This window comes from Lactuca serriola, chromosome 5, assembly GCF_051521515.1.
Source record: "Lactuca serriola cultivar US96UC23 chromosome 5, Lser_US96UC23_V15, whole genome shotgun sequence".
Lineage (NCBI taxonomy): Eukaryota > Viridiplantae > Streptophyta > Magnoliopsida > Asterales > Asteraceae > Lactuca > Lactuca serriola.
The window spans coordinates 94,863,861-94,884,477 of record NC_136412.1 but is presented as its reverse complement, the minus strand read 5'-3'; positions in this window follow the sequence as shown (position 1 = coordinate 94,884,477).

Sequence of the window (20,617 nt, the reverse complement as noted above, 5' to 3'; positions counted from 1 at the left end):
ATACTTGTCGAATTTTCACTTCATCATGGTTAACATAGCTTTCATGTAGGCCAAATCATTATTCAAAAGAACAAAAATCGAAGTCATTATGCAAAATCATAATCGTGTCAGGTTTTATTCAAAATCATTTTTCCAAAAACGGAAAAACAGAAATAAAAGCTTTTAAAATTAGAATAAACTTAAAAGTTTTTTTAACCCACCAATGATCATTTTGAAAAGCATGGAAAGATTAACACAACCATAGAAGAAAAAAATGTTACAACCTTTGGAGACTTTGATTCCTCTCGGGAGGTTGGAAGTTGATGAATATAGAAAAAGACTCAAAGGAGAGCTTCTCTAGAAGTATCCACCAAGAAAGGATAAACCACCTCAAGATGCTAGTCTTCACTTGTATCTAAGGTGTTCTAAAGCCTTAAATTTTATAACAAAAAATCTTAAAGAGAAGCAAATTATAAGCACTTAGTTCATACACCAAGTTGTGATAAAGAAGATAGGGAAAGTTGGGGAGAAAGCCACGAAAATGGCAACCCTTTTAGAGAGGAATTGGTGATAAAAAAAACTCCCTAGTTTTTGCCTCATGTCTTCCTTATATACTTCCACAAATGAACCAAGTTAAAGTTAGTCATTAAATGAAAGCATGGTCTTCTTTATGACAAGCATGGGATCAATGATTAAAGACCACAAACAATCTTATCTCTCTTGTGTGTATATGGTTTTGGACAAAGAAATCAAAACCATAGAGTGTCATTTACTTAATCTCACACGTAGCTAGTTACATGTCAACTAGATGGTTACTCAAAGTGTTTGTTTAATTTGTACATAACATATATATTCATACCATATGATATAACTATTTTCTTTGTTCTTTTTTGTTATTATATCCTAAAAAAAATAATTATCAATATGTTGGTAAAATATTATTTTCATAAAATAAAGTTTTTCCAATTAAATATAAGTGTTGCTATATATTAATAATCAAAGTTACTCAAAAAAATAATGAATTAGTAGTAACTTGCTATAAGGTGTGTGTAACATCCCAAAAATTTTAAGGTAAAAATTTAAATTTTAATTCAACCATAAACACCATCTAATCATTTCAATCATTCAGAATTATATCAGAGTAAAAATAGTTATCAAGATACAATTTCAAAATTATAAAGTGCGGAAACGTGAGTGGATGCGCTGCAATCAAGCCAGGCCCTTCCCTCTTGAACCGGAAGTACCTAAAAACATTTTAAACATAAACCGTAAGCACAAATCTTAGCGAGTTCCCTAAAACACTGCATACCATACATATATGCTAGCTCAAGGCTATGTCGGGTCTATTTCACACCCAGGTCTATTTCACCCCCGAGTCTATTTAAACTTATGCGTCGGCCCGAAGCGATACCGAGTCTATTTCACCCCCGAGTCTATTTCAACACATATGTCAGCATTAGGTTGTACCAGGTCTATTTCACCCCCGAGTCTATTTTACCCCACATACATATAGCAAACAGACACACAGTAATACAACATATACAACATGAGTCACAAAGACTACAAGCACATAAAATCCCTAGTGTCCTACAATATAGTGAAAAAACTCACCCCAGTCTATTGTCAGTCAAATAGATGCTCGGGATGTTCAATCGGAGAATCCATGTGCTAACCAATCAAGTAAAACCCCAATTGACAATTAGTCCATAAACCATAACCAAGATTCTAGTTTATTTGTCCAACACCCAGTGTAAAAGATCATTTTACCCTTCCCATATCTAACCCAACAACTCATGGCCCAACCCCCAAAAGACCCAAGGCCCAACAAGCCCAAAAGGAGGGTTTCATGAGTATCCCTAGGTACGTGACTCGTACCCCTGTAAACTGCACGCTGATGCCTAACGTACAATCCGCCACATCATGATATCGTGGAAAACATGCATTACGCTGAGTGTAAACATATTTACGCCCAACATACCCCCTTGGTGACCATTTTCTCATATTAGGACTTGATGCTTAAGACCAAAATGTCCAAACTCAAATCTAATATCAAAACATTGACTTAAGTCATAAAGTCTCCACATTTTATGACTTTCCATGGTTAGAAAAGGTCCAAAAGCTAAAACCCTAACTTCTTTATCCATTAACACATCTTAACTCTTGCACGGAAGGGATAGAAGGTCCAAGATCACATTTTTATGGTTCGTACTAACTCCATAATGGATAATTTCCAAATTTATCCATTAGAACTGTCCAAACAACCAATATCTAGTCTTTAAGTCTCCAAGGGACCAAAAGTGCATCTTTTTTTAACTTAAGCCATTAAGTCCAAGTCTCCAACCTTCACATCTGAATCAATATGATGTTTTGGTGGATAAACATTCCAACTTTATCCATAACAAGGTCACAAACTTTCAAGATCTAAGCTTTATGTACTAAAGTTACCAAAAGCTCATAACACCCAAAACTAGCTGGATCTAACAAATGCATCATCAAGATTCAAGCATTATACCTCTAGAAGTAAGATCAAGGTGAACAAAGTCTGGATCTACAAGCTCCATTGCAACCAACACTTCTCCAATGAGCTCCTTCTTCTCCAAGATGCACCAAGAACACTCTAAAGTACTTAAAAACACTTTATTTTTCATCACAAGGCTCAAACTACGGTTAGAGTTTCAAGGGAGGGGGTTGGAGAGGTGGAGGTTGAGAATGGAATGGGTTTGGGGAAGTTAAGGAGCTTAAATAGGGCTCAAACCACGAAAATAGGGTTTAGGCATTGATCGCGTATGTCCAGCATACTCTTGGCATGACTAATGTACTTAAGCGGTACCCTAGTACGCCGAACATACTTCCCCATATGCCAAGCTCCATCTCCTCTTATCAACGGAGCCCGCCCCTTGAATATTTATTGAGAGACAATTCATTTAGGAAATTTCCCCACAACGTGCCCCTTAGAGATGGCAACGGGGGCGGGTATTACAGGGGACCCCAATCCCCATCCTCATCCCCGAATCCTCATTCTAATCCTTATCCCTATACCTAACCCCATCGAGGAATATAGATAAACCCCCATCCCTACCCCAACGGGGATTAGGGATCCCCAATGGGGAATCGGGGATTTCTTTTTCTCTTTTAAGATGACAACTTTTACGTATAGAAAAAATCTAAATTTCAATTTTACCAGCATAAGTTTAAAGATTTTACAAAATATAAAACTAAATATAGATTGCATAAAAAGTATAAATAAGTTTTCTACCAAATTTAAATATATACATGAGAAATCAAGTTGAAAAAACTATCAGAGTGATATTTGAGGTAAAATAGATGAACAAAATAAAAAAAATTATATATGAGTTTAAATAAGATAAAAGAAAAACAAAGTATAATTTCAACCAAGTAATTACTAATGAGTTAGGTTACTTGGATCAAATTTTATGTATGGTAAAATGTACTATAAATATATGTTTTGTATTACTTTTATATATTAATACATATATATATATATATATATATATATATATATATATATATATATATATATATATATATATATATATCGGGGGCGGGTCCAGGGTCGGGGATTAGGGGTATCCCCATCCCCACTTTTTTATTCGGGGATTCCCCATCCCCGGTCAACTTGGGGATTCCCCGATCAAAACGGTTGTCGGTTTCGGGTTCCCCATCGGGTATGGGGCTTTTTGCTATCCCTAGTGCCCCTTTAAGATTTCTGTAACACGATCCAAACAACCATCCATATTGTATCCCAATGTTTCTCCCATTTCAATAGTTTTTTGTAATTCAATTAAAAAAGAATTATTTTTATTAATACCCTCCGAGACACTTTGATTATCCCCCAAAACAGAAAAACATTTATTTGAAAAACCCGGTGGATGAGAAATATCTTCTTCAGAAAAATTGATACCCGATACCCGTCCAAAACCTCCAGAAAAACCTAGAATATTACTTTGAACCCGATCATTATTAGGAGAAACTTCATTGTTAACAAACTTATTAAACCCTTAATTTTGAATTGTATTGCAAATTTTATCAAGAGGAGAATCCAAAGCTAAAGGAGCTGCTGTGACAGCATCATCAGGTGTCACTGAAGTGGGTAGAATTGTTGCTGTCAAATCTTTGGCAGCTAAATTTGTTGTCGTTGGAGTTGTAGTACTTGGCGTAGGCTGCGGGGGTGTTTGGCTTATCTTTTCAGATGGCAAAAGGACTTTTGGGAAAAGTTACAAAAAGCCAGGATTTCCTGACTTTTCCGAAAAGTCAGTTTTCCTTCTATCAAAATCCCAAAAGTTGCTTTTAAAATACTTTTACCAAACATCTTTTCCCTTCTATCTTTTTCTAAAATCCTTTTTGGTCTCTAAAAAGATAAGCCAAACACCCCTTGCATACAGCCATCATGTCGCGAAATGGAAAGGCAGAAAGGAGCTGGGGCAGAGCCTATATCAGGAGGGGATTTGGCATCGTTTCTTTTCCTATAATTGAAGGAGAATTCCTATTTTGCCCTTGAGACTTAGGCACATTAACTGATTTTTTATACAAGTTATGTTCATTATCAATTTTTTCCAAAACATCATAAATTCCAAAGGGGTCCTCTGAAGCCTATTCATTGCCAACTATGGAATCATTACTACCCTACTGTTCAGAATGATCAAAAGCCTCACACCTCGTTGATGATTATTATTAGAATCCCACATGAAAGAAGGATTCCAACCAGGTGCTTCTTTAATACGAATAGGGAGCACTTCACCATCAACTGTAACTTTGATGACTTCAGATATAATATCTAGAGACGAAGTAAGAATACAAACATGTGATTTGTACACATCTTCACCAATATTATCCTCCAAATGAACAATTGATCCCCACTTAGCCAAAATTTGTCTAAAAGCAGTCTTACTCCAAGCACGTAAGGGCACACCTTCAACATCAACCCATACAATACGATCATCAGGTACAAGATTTATGTTCCATTTTCTTTTTTCAGAAATCCAATGATTAACAGTATCACACTCCAAAAAATTCTTACAAGCACCTTTGGACTTAAATTCAAACATTACCCAAAGACCACCCACATATCAGATATGGAAGTTCTCAAAGCCTTCATCATGGCACAACATACCCAAATTAGGTAAAGTACTAAAATCGCTAGCCTTAGCCAAACATGCTAACTTTTTATTGTCAATAAGAAAATCCCCTGAATCAAGAGCAATTATTGATTCTAGTTGTTCTGATTGTGAAGTCTGGCAATGTTTTCCTCTAACCACATCCGCACATGAATCAAGTAAGTTAAACGTTTTTTAACCTTAGGGGAAAAATTATGATGAAGGGTATCTTGTTTGGGAATACGAGGAACTGCAGCAAACAATTTATGGTATCCAAACCAAACATCCCACAGATTCTTGATCATATGGTCCACGTTAACTTTGCCCGAAAATCTAACAAATCCAAATCGTTTCCCCATACGTGACTTCCTTTTTGAAATAAAAACATTACATACTTTTCCAAACCGAGAGCACATACACCATAAGTCTGAGTGGATGATGTAATCTGGAAAATTCGTTACGTAAAAAGACTGAGAATCGAACCTGTAGATGAGCGATTGTTCTTGGATTGAAGCATGTCATTATACTTTTTCCCTATGTACATTCTATCTTTCTTCCAACCCTCTCCATGTGAAGCGATCTAATCAGATGCAACACCCTGCCAGCGTTTGCACCCGCCGGAGAAGAAGGGTTGCACCGATCAATTCTAGAGAATTCCGAAATCGCCGGTGTAACACCGTAAATTTCAAAACAATTTTTCACATTTTATAAAACATACTTCATTTAATATTCATAAAAAAATCAATGTTTGAAACTCAATCCATGACATATAAAAATCCCAAGATCTCATAACATAAAAATCCCGTGTGTGTACTGATCAAGTCGGCGCCTTCCCACGGTCATCACTTGTACTTGAAACAAATAACACCAAACACTGTAAGCACAAAGCTTACTGAGTTCCCCAAAATACCACACATAGCACATATTAGCCACTCGAGGCTATAACTTTGTGGGTCCGTGGACCCTACTCTGTGAACCCTCTGGTTCTAACTCTGTGAACCTTCCGGTTCCAACTCTATAAGCATGCACAACATAAATCACATAGAAATAATGCAGTACAACACATAACATACATATAGCATACAAATACTCTGTCACATAACTCTGATTACCTACTCAAGGTAAAGTATAGTGCGAAGACTCACCTCACGTATCTCGATAACTCACAAATCCCTGAAATCACTAGCGCTCGATCTCCCAAGCTATAGTCCTCCTATAACACAATATATCTCTAATTAACACTTTCACAACAAAGGTTGACTAACCCTATCAAGTCAACTCTGGTCAATGGTCAACGGTCAACTTTCACCGGACTCGGCGAGTGCACTAGAGCGACTCGGCGAGTCTATACGTGTTCACTGACTCCCTCGGATCCTCTCTTGACACGTCGAGTACTTCGCTAACTCGACGAGTTCCACCTGGCATGAATCGCGGGGCCACCACGACTCAACTCGCCGAGTCTCAAGAACAACTCGGCGAGTTCCGGCTTGACTCAGCCCTCCTTTTGACTCTCCCTGACTCACTGGGTCATTCCCCAACCCAGCAAGTCTACTCGCTGAACACTTTACGTGAAACCCAAACCCTACTCGCCGAGTCTCAAGAACAAATCGGCGAGTTCATGCCATGCACAAACTCTAATGACCTCCTGAGGTCAGATCTGTTTCCCCAAACCATAGATCTAGCCTTCCCAATCATGAATGTCACGTAAAGTTCGAAACTTGATGCTTGTATAACCACAACAAGGCATCAAAAGGAGATTTGGTCCCAAAAATGACAACCTAAGTCCAATAACTCCATACTAACCCAAAAAGCTCCAAGGGTTAAGGTCTTTGGACCTCTTTGAGTCCAGATCCAAGGCACAACTCGAAGAGGGACCATTTGCTTCACATAAACACTCTCCAAAGGGGGTTAGAAAACCCTATCTCTAAAGATCAACCCTAAAACTGAAGGAGGTTCGAACTATTACCTCAAAATGAAGCCTCTGGACTCTGGATTTGCTTGAATCTCACCTCCTCCTTGCTCTTGTCACCCTCTTCTTGCTAAACAAGGGATACAAAGATCCAAAAGTGACTTCTTCTCTCTCAAAGCGATTTAACTCTCTTAGGGTCAAGGGACTGGTAGTCGCAATAGGAGGCTATAAGTGCCCTTAAATAGGCTCCAAACCCGGGGAATTAGGGTTTCATTAAACAGCGTGGACTCGCCGAGTCCAGACGCGAACCCGCACCCATAACCGCGATCATACTCGGCGAGTTTGGGCTCCAACTCGCCGAGTCTCCTCACAAATCACCAAAAATACAATAATAAATAAAACCTGGGAATTCAGGATGTTACAATTCTCCCCCACTAGAACTAGACTTCTCCCTCGAAGTCTCGCTCCTAATATAACTCCGGATGCTACTCACGCATCTCACGCTCCGGCTCCCAAGTCATCTCGGACCCCTTCCGATGTTGCCACTGAACCAAAACCAAGGGTACCTCCTTGTTCCTCAAAACCTTGATTTTCCGATCCCTGATTGCCATCCGTCTCTCAGCATAATTCAGGCTCGCATCCACCTGAATATCCTCTAATGGAACCACTGCCGACTCATCGGCTATACACTTCCGCAATTGCGACACATGGAAAGTGTCGTGAATCTGACCCAACCCTGCTGGCAACTCCAAGCGATAGGCTACCCTACCTACCCTCGCGACTACCCGGAATGGACCAATATATTGGGGCCCCAACTTGCCCCTCTTCCTGAATCGAATCACTCCTTTCCAATGAGAGACCTTCAGGAGCACAAAGTCGCCGACCTAAAACTCAAGCTCGGACCGGCGTCTGTCCGCATAACTCTTCTGACGACTCTAAGCGGTCAACAACCTCTGTCTGACCTGCTGGATCTGCTCTGTCGTCTGAAGCACGATCTCTGTACTGCCCATAACACGCTGTCCGACCTCTCCCCAGCAAATGGGGGTCCGACACCTCCTCCCATACAACAGCTCAAAGGTTGGCATACCAATGCTCGAATGATGGCTGTTGTTATAGGAAAACTCTGCCAAGGGCAAATACGTATCCCAACTCCCCCCAAAATGCAACACACATGCCCGGAGCATGTCCTCGAGCGTCTAGATCGTCCGCTCACTCTGTTCATCTATCTGAGGGTGATATGCGGTACTAAAATGCAGCCTAGTACCCAACTCCTCATGAAACTTCTTCCAGAATCTGGAAGTGAAGCGTACATCTCGGTCTGAGATAATCGAGATCGGCACCCCATGCCGAGATACCACTTCCCTCACGTACATCTCTGCTAACTTCTCCGCGGAGGAGCTCTCACTGATAGCAAGGAAGTGGGCGCTCTTTGTCAGCCTGTCCACAATCACCCAAATTGCATCGACTCCCCTAGTAGTCCTTGGCAATTTGGTGATAAAATCCATGGTAATCTGTTCCCACTTCCATTCGGGAACCTCCAACGGCTGCAACTTACCATGCGGTCTCTGGTGCTCGGCCTTAACCCTACGGCAGGTTAAGCACCTCTCAACAAACCACGCAATATCCCTCTTCATACAGGGCCACCAATACTCTCTCCTCAGGTCCAAATACATCTTAGTGGCCCCGGGATGGATCGAGAATTTCGACCGGTGAGCCTCTTCCATCAAAATGGTACGCGTCCCTCCCACAAATGGTACCCATATACTCCCTTGAAATGTCATAAGCCCCCGACCATCGGTAACGAACTCCGATACAAACCCAACAACTCGCTCTCTCTTCTGGTTATCCAATCTCACGGCCTCAGCCTGTGCTCCACGAATGGTGTCCAACACCAGAGTCATCACGGTCAATCGCAAACATACATCTCGCAATGGGGCACTCTCCGCCCTGCGACTCAGGGCGTCGACTACCACATTAGCCTTGCCTGGATGGTACAGGATCTCATAATCATAATCCTTGACCACATCCAACCACCTCCTCTGCCGCATATTTAGGTTGGGTTGATCCATCAAATAGTTCAGGCACTTATGGTCCGTGTATATCGTACACCGAACCCCATACAGATAGTGACACCAAATTTTGAGGGCGAACACCACTACCCCCAACTTTAGATCATGGGTGGGATACCTCGTCTCATGAGGCTTCAGTTGCCTCGATGCGTATGCTATCACATGCCCTCTCTGCATTAGCACCGCTCCCAACCCCAAGACCGACGCATCATAGTATACCACAAAGTCCTCCATCCCCTCCGAGAGGGCCAACACCGGGGCTTCACATAACCTTTGGCGAAGCGTCTCAAAGGAGGCCTGCTGCTCGGGGCCCCATGAAAAAGCAACACCCTTCCGGGTCAACCTGGTGAGTGGCACTGCAATCTTAGAGAAATCCTTGATAAATCTCCGATAATAACCTGCCAACCCTAAGAAACTCCTAATCTCGGAGGGTGACCTCGGCACCTCCCAACTCATCACTGCCTCAACTTTAGCCGGGTCGACCAATATCCCTTTCTGGTTAACGAGATGCCCTAGGAACTGGACCTCTCGCAACCAGAAATCACACTTGGAGAATTTGGCATAAAACCTCTCCGATCTCAGAACTCTAAGGATCTCCCTCAAATGCTCCTCATGCTGCTCTCTAGATCTCGAATATACCAAAATATCGTCGATGAATACAATCACCAACCAATCCAACATCGGCCTGCACACTCGATTCATGAGATCCATGAACACTGTCGGGGCATTGGTGAGCCCGAAAGGCATCACCACAAACTCGTAATGCCCATAACGCGTCCTGAACGTTGTCTTCTGGATGTCCTCATCTCGCACCCTCACCTGATGATATCCAGACCTCAAATCGATCTTGGAGAACCAAGATGCTCCCTGTAACTGATCGAACAAATCGTCGATCCTCGGCAACGGGTAACGGTTCTTGACCGTCAGCTTGTTCAACTCCCGGTAATCAATGCACATCCGGTGTGAACCATCCTTCTTCTTGACAAAAAGGATAGGTGCTCCCCACGGCGAGCTGCTCGACCGGATAAACCCCTTTCCCAGCAGCTCCTGAAGCTGCGAGGATAACTCTTGCATCTTTGGAGGTGCAAGGCAATAAGGCACCTTGGCGATAGGCGCGGCCCCCGGAACCAAATCAATACTGAACTCCACTTGCCTCACGGGAGGCACACCCGACAACTCCTCTGGAAATACATCCGGGAACTCACGCACTATCAAAACCTCCTCAACTGAACTCGGCCTCTCTGAATCAACCCGCGTATCCATCACATACGCCACAAAGCCCTTACAGCCCTGCTGTAGACACTGCCTCACCCTAGCGGCCGAACAAAACGCTGACCCAGAACGTGTACCCTCGCCGTACACCGTAAGAACTCCCCCACTAGGGTCTCGTATGGTCACCAGCTGCCGCTCGCAGTCGATAACCGCACCGAATTTGCTCAACCAGTCCATGCCCACAATGACACAGACATCACCCATCGCAATAGGAACCAAATCAATCGGGAACTCAACACCGAAAATCTCGAATACGCACCCACGGATAACGTCTGTGGCATATATCACCCTCTCGTCAGCTATGGAAACTCTCAGAGGCCGACTCAACGCCTCACGACTAACACTGATATGCTGACTAAAAGCCAAAGATACAAAAGACCGACTCGCACCCGAGTCAAATAACACCAAGGCAGGTACATAATTCACAAGAAAAGTACCTACGCATAACATAATATAAGCATAATATCTCAACATCAAAATAAATACACGAAAGAATACATACCAGCCACGACAGCGGGCGCTGCGCGGACCTCCTCCGCGGTCAACTGAAAGGCTCTCCCTCGTGCCCTCGGCGCCTCGGCCTTCACTGGCCGACTCTCGGTAGCTCTGATGGCGGCAGGGGCAGATCCCTGAGGTGCTCCCTGAGCTGATCCCCGCAACTACGAACACTCTGCCTTCCGGTGTTCGGTCTGGTTGTAGTGGAAACACACTACAAACCCCTTGGGGCAGTCCTTGGCCATATGCCCCTCCTTGCCACACTTGTAGCAAGATCCAACTCTACAAACTCCATCATGACCCTTGCCGCACTTCCCACAAGTGTGGCCCTTCTGGCTCCTTGATTTGGGATCAGCGGGCTTGGCCCGCTTGGCTGCCGGCTGGGACTGTGCCGGTCGCCGATCCCTTCCCTGAGACTCTGCCTCCTCCCTAGCCTGAGTCTCTAGCTCAATCTCCATCTTCCGGGCATTTGCCTGAAGCTCGGCAAATGTCCGGTACGAGGAGTTTGCCACGAACTCCCGAATGTCTCGCCTCAAGATACTCAAATATCAGCTCATATGTGCCTGCTCAGGGTAGAACATCGCCCTCTCGTGGAACATCCTGGTAATCACCGTAATAGACTAAGTACCCTGCTTGAGGGTCAAAAACTCCTGGGCCAAACGCTCCCTCTCCACCTGGGGAACGTACTTATCTCGGAACATGGCAGTGAACCTCTCCCACGTCACTGCCGCAAGCTCAGCAAGCGTAAAGTGCGCCGTCACAAACTTCCACCAGTCCTTCGCTCCCAAGCGAAGCTGGTTCAGCGCGAACCGAACTCTCAAATGCTCAGGAGATGAGCAAGTGAAGAAACACCCCTCTATGTCTAAAATCCATCTCATAGCCGCCACCGGGTCCTGGGTCCCATCAAAATTCGGCGGGTTCGTGTTGCTGAACTCTCGGAACAGCAACGCATCACCACCCTGCGACCTCGCGGCAACAATAGTTGCGGTGGCCGCTGCAACAGCAGCCTCAGAAAGAGCAGCATAATGCTCGTCGAAAGTCTCAATCAACGTGGTCTTAATAGACCCGAAGATCTCTGGTATCTCTGCTCTGATGGCCGCAGCCACCTCCTCATGGATGATCCGGCGGATCTCCTCATCACTGGCCCCATTGCTCTCAAGCATAAGACGTGTCCTCACCATGATCTACCTCTGAAATACAACATACGATAAATTAGAATCCATTCGATCATACTCACACTCGACAACTCATCCCTCCTTGATCCTTGGCATTCCAAAGATTCTTACTTGGGCTGTACACCGCCCCGGTGCTTTCAGTAGTACGGGCCCAAATACTACTGTCTGCACCGTATCAGAATACACCCCAAGTCCTCCTCTTCGGATCCCAATTTCCAAGCACTCTATAATGCATAACCCACTCTGTAACAGATCTCTCATAAGCTCCTCGTTGCTACTTACTCACTCTCAAGCATCTCATAGCAGCTCACCTCTCCCTAGGCTAAGGCATCACAAATCAGGCAGCTCTAGTCCTAATAGGAGTACCTAGCCTACTCTATTATGAGAATACAACATATCAATATCATAACACATAGTATGAGGGTATCTTGGGAAATCACCGTTCGGGCGCGGACTGATCATACACACAACTCTACTCTGCGTTTTTCCAAAAATCTTTTACTTTTTAAAAAAAAAATATTTCTCAAATCCTCAGTTTGAGTTCAAATACGCTCGAAGGTGTACTCGAATCCCTCAAACCAAGACTCTGATACCAACTTGTAACACCGTAAATTTCAAAACAATTTTTCTCATTTTATAAAACATACTTCATTTAATATTCATAAAAACATCAATGTTTGAAACTCAATCCATGACATATAAAAATCCTAAGATCTCATAACATAAAAATCGTGTGTGTTTACTGATCAAGCCGGCGCCTTCCCACGGTCATCACGTGTACCTGAAACAAATAACACCAAACACTGTAAGCACAAAGCTTAGTGAGTTCCCCAAAATACCACACATAGCACATATTAGCTACTCGAGGCTATAACTCTGTGGGTCCGTGGACCCTACTCTATGAACCCTCTGGTTCTAACTCTGTGAACCTTCCGGTTCCAACTCTATAAGCATGCACAACATAAATCACATAGAAATAATGCAGTACAACACATAACATACATATAGCATACAAATACTCTGTCACATAACTCTGATTACCTACTCAAGGTAAAGTATAGTGAGAAGACTCACCTCGCGTATCTCGATAACTCGCAAATCCCTGAAATCACTAGCGCTCGATCTCCCGAGCAATAGTCCTCCGATAACACAATATATCTCTAATTAACACTTTCACAACTAAGGTTGACTAACCCTATCAAGTCAACTCTGGTCAATGGTCAACGGTCAACTTTCACCGGACTCAGCGAGTGCACTAGAGCGACTCGGCGAGTCTATACGTGTTCACTGACTCCCTCGGATCCTCTCTTGACACGTTGAGTACTTCGCTAACTCGACGAGTTCCACCTGGCATGAATCGCGGGGCCACCACGACTCAACTCGCCGAGTCTCAAGAACAACTCGGCGAGTTCCGGCTTGACTCAGCCCTCCTTTTGACTCTCCCTGACTCACTGGGTCATTCCCCAACCCGGCAAGTCTACTCGCTGAACACTTTACGTGAAACCCAAACCCTACTCGCCGAGTCTCAAGAACAAATCAGCGAGTTCATGCCATGCACAAACTCTAATGACCTCCTGAGGTCAGATCTGTTTCCCCAAACCATAGATCTGGCCTTCCCAATCATGAATGTCACGTAAAGTTCGAAACTTGATGCTTGTATAACCACAACAAGGCATCAAAAGGAGATTTGGTCCCAAAAATGACAACCTAAGTCCAATAACTCCATACTAACCTAAAAAGCTCCAAGGGTTAAGGTCTCTGGACCTCTTTGAGTCCAGATCCAAGGCACAACTCGAAGAGGGACCATTTGCTTCACATAAACACTCTCCAAAGGGGGTTAGAAAACCCTATCTCTAAAGATCAACCCTAAAACTGAAGGAGGTTCGAACTATTACCTCAAAATGAAGCCTCTAGACTCTGGATCTTCTTGAATCTCACCTCCTCCTTGCTCTTGTAACCCTCTTCTTGCTAAACAAAGGATACAAAGATCCAAAAGTGACTTCTTCTCTCTCAAAGCGATTTAGCTCTCTTAGGGTTCTCTCAAGGGACTGGTAGCCGCAATAGAAGGCTATAAGTGCCCTTAAATAGGCTCCAAACCCGGGGAATTAGGGTTTCATTAAACAACATGGACTCGCCGAGTCCACTTTTGGACTCGCCGAGTCCAGACGCAAACCCGCACCCATAACCGCGATCATACTCGGCGAGTTTGGGCTCCAACTCGCCGAGTCTCCTCACAAATCACCAAAAATACAATAATAAATAATACCTGGGAATTCGGGATGTTACAGCGGGAGGGTTTTTTAGATATTAACCACCTCACTTTCAATTGATTGCATAAATTATATTGAATAATCTTTTTGTTTCCGGTCATACCCTATCCTTCGTCCCCAACAACACCCATATTTTCCTTCTCTCCACCCATCGGCATACCATTGCTCAATACCGACTATGCTTCTGTGAAATTACTGTTGTCTCCACCTATGTATGGTCGAACCACCCACCAGCTACCTTCACCATTACATTGGTGCGATGGAAGACACATATCACAACTACATACACCCTTTCAAAAAGTTCAACCCCCACAGACTCTACGATTCTCTCACTCCTCTCTCTATATAAGCTTTCTTCCTTCTGCCTATGAATCATAACCACCAACCATCACCAACAACACCACCGCTGCACCATATCTGATACACCGCCACTACCACCATACCACACTTCTACTCAATCTCCTTCCGCATTCTACTTTCCACAGGCTCCCCTAACCACCTTCCTTCTTCACTACACACCACCTACTTCCTCTTTCAAACCCTAACAATTCGATATACATAGAACCATATATACGGTTCAACTGAAACACCCCCCTTCGCCTTCAACCACCATCACAGAAAACACCACAACATTCTTTGTACTTTTCTCTAAACCATAGACATGGTTTCCACTCTTCGCTATCACTCACAAACACAAAGGATTTCTGTAGTGATCTCCTGGATTCAATCCTAAGTTTTCTTAGTTTGATTAAAAGTATATTTTTTAAACATTTTGTTGGTCATAAATTCTGCAGTTGTCTTCACCTTTTGTTATTTGTTTTCTGTATTTTTATATTTTTGGTGGTAGTCTTTCATACAAGAACCTTTCTTATGTTGATAATTAGAGTTTGGTTTTGGCTATGATTTTTCTTTTGCTTGCAGCTTGACCAAAGCTGATAGATAGAAGATTTAGACCGTCTTTATCTCCCCACATCTGCCACCTCACCATCATCTCTCCATTTGAAGAAAGTAAGTGACAAATCTATTTTTATTTTTTATTTTTTTTCTTCCTTACTGAAAAAAATATGTGTGAACATGTGTGTGAATGTTTTGTGTTCATAAGGATAAATAATAGATAATATGTCTGTTTGATATCTCGATTTACTAACCCCTTAAACAACCACCACCAGTGTCCTCTTCCTCTCTCTATTCATAAGAAAAACACAACCTTTGTATGTGTTTACAAGTCTTGAAATGAGAGGAAAAGAAACTCGAATGAAAATCTGGTGGTCGGATGTTAGATTTTTACACTGATCTTTTATTTTCTTTATTATTCTTGATATTTTACATGTTATTTTTGTATTTTACATTTGATCTTTATTGACAAACTTATACTTATGTGTCCAGTTTATAGATGTAAAGAAACTGTTTGATGAAATGCCTGGAAGAGAATTTTAAAAAATAAAGTTTCTGCTAGAAGAGCCGCTATCAAGTAGTGACGATTTGATCATCTTTCATCTTCTTTTTTACCTGAAGTTCTAGAGATGTGAGGTGTGTTCATGATTATTTAAAAGCCTTTCAATGAAAAAAAAAATATTTAGATTTCACTACATAGGTATTCCTAATCCTCCATTTGATGTTGTAGTTTTACTCTACATTTTGGTTGGATGGACGTGTTGGATATTAGAGCTGACTAGAGGATGGAGAAGCTTGAGAATTAATGGTAGTTTAACAAATTATTGTGGTTAAGCATTCTATTTTTATAAAATGATTTTTTTTCTCATGTCCTACAGCCGAAGATAAGATTGTTGAGTTTGAGATGAAAATTATGGATATTGATAGTGAGCATCTTGGCATACCTGAAGCAGGGTACCATGTCATTGTTCAAATCCCTTATCTGAATTTGCAAGAATTTGCAAAGATCTCAATATATTGATAACACATGTAATTAGCTCTTCTTTAGATTTGTATGTTAATATTATTTATATCTGTAGTTGTAATTTTTTTGTGTGATTGTTGTCAATAATAATTTTAAAGTTATCAATAGTTGTAATTTTTTGTGTGATTGTTGTTAATTATAATTGTAGGTCATTTTAACAGGCTAATGGGATATCTGAAAGTTCTTCCATACTACTGCTAGATCATGGAGCTAATGTCAATAGTATAGGTAATTTTTTTAACATTGTCAGGTGCAGCACATGTTACCACCTTTTAAATTGGAGGACAAATTATAGTTTTTATTTAATTATTCTTAGTAGTCATAGTACAATGTGTGTCCAAAGATCTGTATGTTCAGTTTTTTGTCATGCTTTGCAAAACAAAGGACGACATCTTGAGTTGCAGCCTGGATCTAGATTCAAGTACTTTTACCCCGTAAAAACACTCAACTAAAACTTTCTATGTCTTTTATAAAATTGGAGGATATGTTGCATTATATTTGAAATGTCTCCTTTGTTGCATTTTCTTTTCTCTCTTGATGTGGTTTTAGTTGTCAATTATTATCTTATTTTTGGTTATAATATAAATTGACTTATTTTTTGTATGATTTTGTATATTTTTGTTATGATATTATTTGCATTAGCTATCAATTATTATCTTATTTTTGGTTATGATATAAATTGACTTATTTTTGTATAATTTTGTTATGATATTATTTGTATTATTTTATATTCGACATTACAAAGCATAAAGAAAGTATGAACCGAAGAAAAGAAGGGCACATCACGGTTTTCCTTATCTTTCTATTGCAATTCATTTTCTACCAGGTTCTAACTGCTTGCTATGATGTTTATTGAGATGTTTGTATAATTCTCAAGTAATATTTTCTTTTTTATTTCTTCTATTTGAAGTAAGAAAGTTCATATCTATATGTTTATGATATGTTGTTTATGTATGTCTTTGATTGTGTGTATTTGAATGATTGTGTGTGCTTATGTTTGTGTATTTGACTGAGTTTTTTGGGTTTGTGATTGATATGTTTTTTCTATAACGTTTACAATATAACTATTTTCTGTTACTATTATATATGCAAAAGTAATTTTACATTCTTCTTATTTGTTTTAGAAAATAGTAAAAATATTGAATCTATAATGATATATCATTTGAATGTTAAACATTTATTATAACACTTATAATTTCTAGAATTTTAGTGAAAGGTAATTGTCATTGAAATTACAACTATTGATACCATACTCCCTATAAATAAGTAATGCTTTCAATTCTAATACTTATAATTTGAAAAGTTTAGTGAAGGGTAATTGCCATTGAAATTCGGAAATAAGAAAAAAAAACGTATTTAATAGCATCTGTTAATATTATTTAAAATCTTTTAATAATTTATGTTTAATGTACTTAACTTTTCCATTGACTATAATTCATGTTTTGACAATAATTCAATCTAATTAATCAATTTATAAATACTTTTTTAGTATTTGCCTTACAAAATTAATTAAACTCAATGTATAATAATGATATAATCAACATCAAAAGGCAATTATTGCAATCTATTAATATTTAAAAAAAATCTTGACAAAGAAAAGTTTTCTTTGATACATATTTTTAAATGTTTATTACTGTTTCTATTTTAACTATTTCAATAAAAAGTAAGATTTAATTTTAATTTTGACAATTTTGATCAATCACATGGCTAATATGTATGTATGTGTTCCTTCGAGCATTCATTTAATCCTTTTTTCCTATAGAAATCATCAAACCTTTAGCCATACAAATTGGTTTTCATTTGTTGTAATAAATTGCTCACAACATTGTTAATACATCATTGAGTGTATTATTATGATGTATTTAACACCATTTCATTCAAATTGTATTTAAGTAACATCATAGATTTTGATTTTTGACCCTATTTGGTAGAATTGTAAGAGTATCAGGCCACCACACATCCTCCAACATAAGAACTTTTTATGTTATCAACTTATTTATATTTCAAAACAAATAAAAACATTTTTAATTTATACTTAATTTATCAAATATATGACTTTTTCTTGTGAGTATCTGATACGACACATCTGACTTTCATTTTTTATAATCATGAACAGTCATATTTACGCTGATGCATTTTCATTGCTACTAAACTTTCATTTATGGTATATTTTGACACCCGTTCGTGTGGATTTTATTTGGAGAGATGCAAGAGCGAACAAATTCTTCATTGTTCTCATTGATCAAAATATAAGTTTAAAAAACTATTTATATCTTATTTTCATTTTCATAATTTATTATAAGTATTTTGTTTATAAAAATATTACATATTCTATTAGAGAGATAAATTGGCAGCAGTTGTACCACAACAAATGATACATTTTATTTATGGAGGGAATCTATTGGGTGGTGTGTTCTCTTTAAACTATTTCCAAATCGAACCAACCTATTCTGAGTATCCGAGGAATCAATAATACAATTTATTACCTAGTGATTTGATTATTAGGATCAGCAATAACACTTGGTTTAATCATTTGGCCGATGCTATCATATCATGGTTTCCAGTTTTTCCATCGGTTCCCACGATTAAAAGTTTAATAGAGAATCGGATATAGAAAAAACTGATGATCGGTAAATTTAATAACTTATATATATTTTTAACATTCTAAAGTTTTTAAAATAATAACAAGTTATCCTTTTAATTATCGTTATTTTTAGAAATTATTGGAAAAATCATAAAAACAAACAAAACTATTCCCGCTACTTTGGTTTAATGACTTTTTACTTCCACTTTTCCGCATCTTAATTTCTATTTTGACTAATTAAATACCAAATTGAGTTTGTGAAAGCTTTTTACTATTTATTTCAATTGAACTTCAGCCGTTTGATTTGAATTACGTGGTAAACGTTTCTTTTACTTCCTCGTTTCCACGTCTTAATTTCTATTTTGAATTTCATTTGTTTTTTCATTTTCTCCATTAAGTTTCATTTGCTTCTATATTTTTTTACCCTAAACTAATTTTGATCTAATATTTTTTATCCCTATAAAGATTTTTATTTTGGTAAAAGCTGTTTTTTATATTTACATTTTTTTTTCAAAATAATTTTGATCTAATAGTTTTCAAACTTCATAATTTTAAAGTTAAATTATTAGTATTTTGTAAGTTACGATTTGGTTTACTTACTATACTTTAAAGTTACGTTTTTGTTCCCTTATATGATTTTTTATAGTTTTCATGTGTTTTTGTCTGACTCTTCCATATATAATTGTTTGATTCATAATCTTATAACAATAAAATTAAGATCTAAAAACGTTTGAAGGTTTATACTATGTTGATAAAATTTCTACTAAGAAACCTTATCCATATCATGCCGCGTTCTTCACACATCCGGATCTCCGCGGCTTCGTGTGAAGGGTCCAAACCCTAATTTTTATTATTCTTTGGTGATGTTTGTTTTTATAGAGGAAAAATATATGTCGTCAACACTTAGATACCTAAAGATGTCTGTCTGAACCGAGAAAATGTTAGAAGAGTTTATTTCACATTTGCACTAGAAATATGTCTGAAGATGTTAGAAAACTTTACTTTGCATCTATATCAGGAAAAGGACGTGCATACCTTATTAGTTTTGTGGTCTTTTCAAAAACAAACAATATGTGAAGGCTAATACATGCGTATGCTATGTGTGACGCAGACAAAAGAAGATCAAAAAATATATATAAATAATAAATAAACGCCAGCTTAAACATCTAAGATTTGGTTAGTGAACTTTTAATAATTTGGAAATCTGAAAGGTAATTATTAATTAAGCTATAATAATATTCATTTTAAACGAGTAATTTATATTAATAACTAGTTTATAACCCGTGGGCACCACGAATTAGAAAGGTAAAAATAATTTTAATTAAATTATAAGGTAATTATTGAGCAATGATAAAAAGAATTAATAATTTAATAAATTAGGCAATAGATATTACAAATAAATTTTTTGTTGAATATGTGTAAAATGGAGGAGTGTATTAGTTGAAATTTAATTAATGAGGAAAAACCTTAGAATGACAAGTGGCAAATAATTAATATTAAACTCTAATTGATTTACATGTGACAAATGTGCTACTCTTTTATTAGGTAGGGAGATCCTCATCTAAAATTTTTTAACATTTATTCTAGGCAACACTTTAGTGCATTATTGAATATGTCCGCTATGTCTAATACTTATTATTGTTTCCTAAAAATTTAAACATCAAACGTCATCCAAATATAATAACCATCTCATTTTTTCATTTTTTCATTGCTTCTTCTTTTTCATTTTTGATTCACCCGTAATGCAAAATGTTTGGTGGGTCATGACATAGTGTTCACTTTTTCAAATGTATAATTTTTTATTAGGTGTGAGGCCTGTGTATTAAACGAGT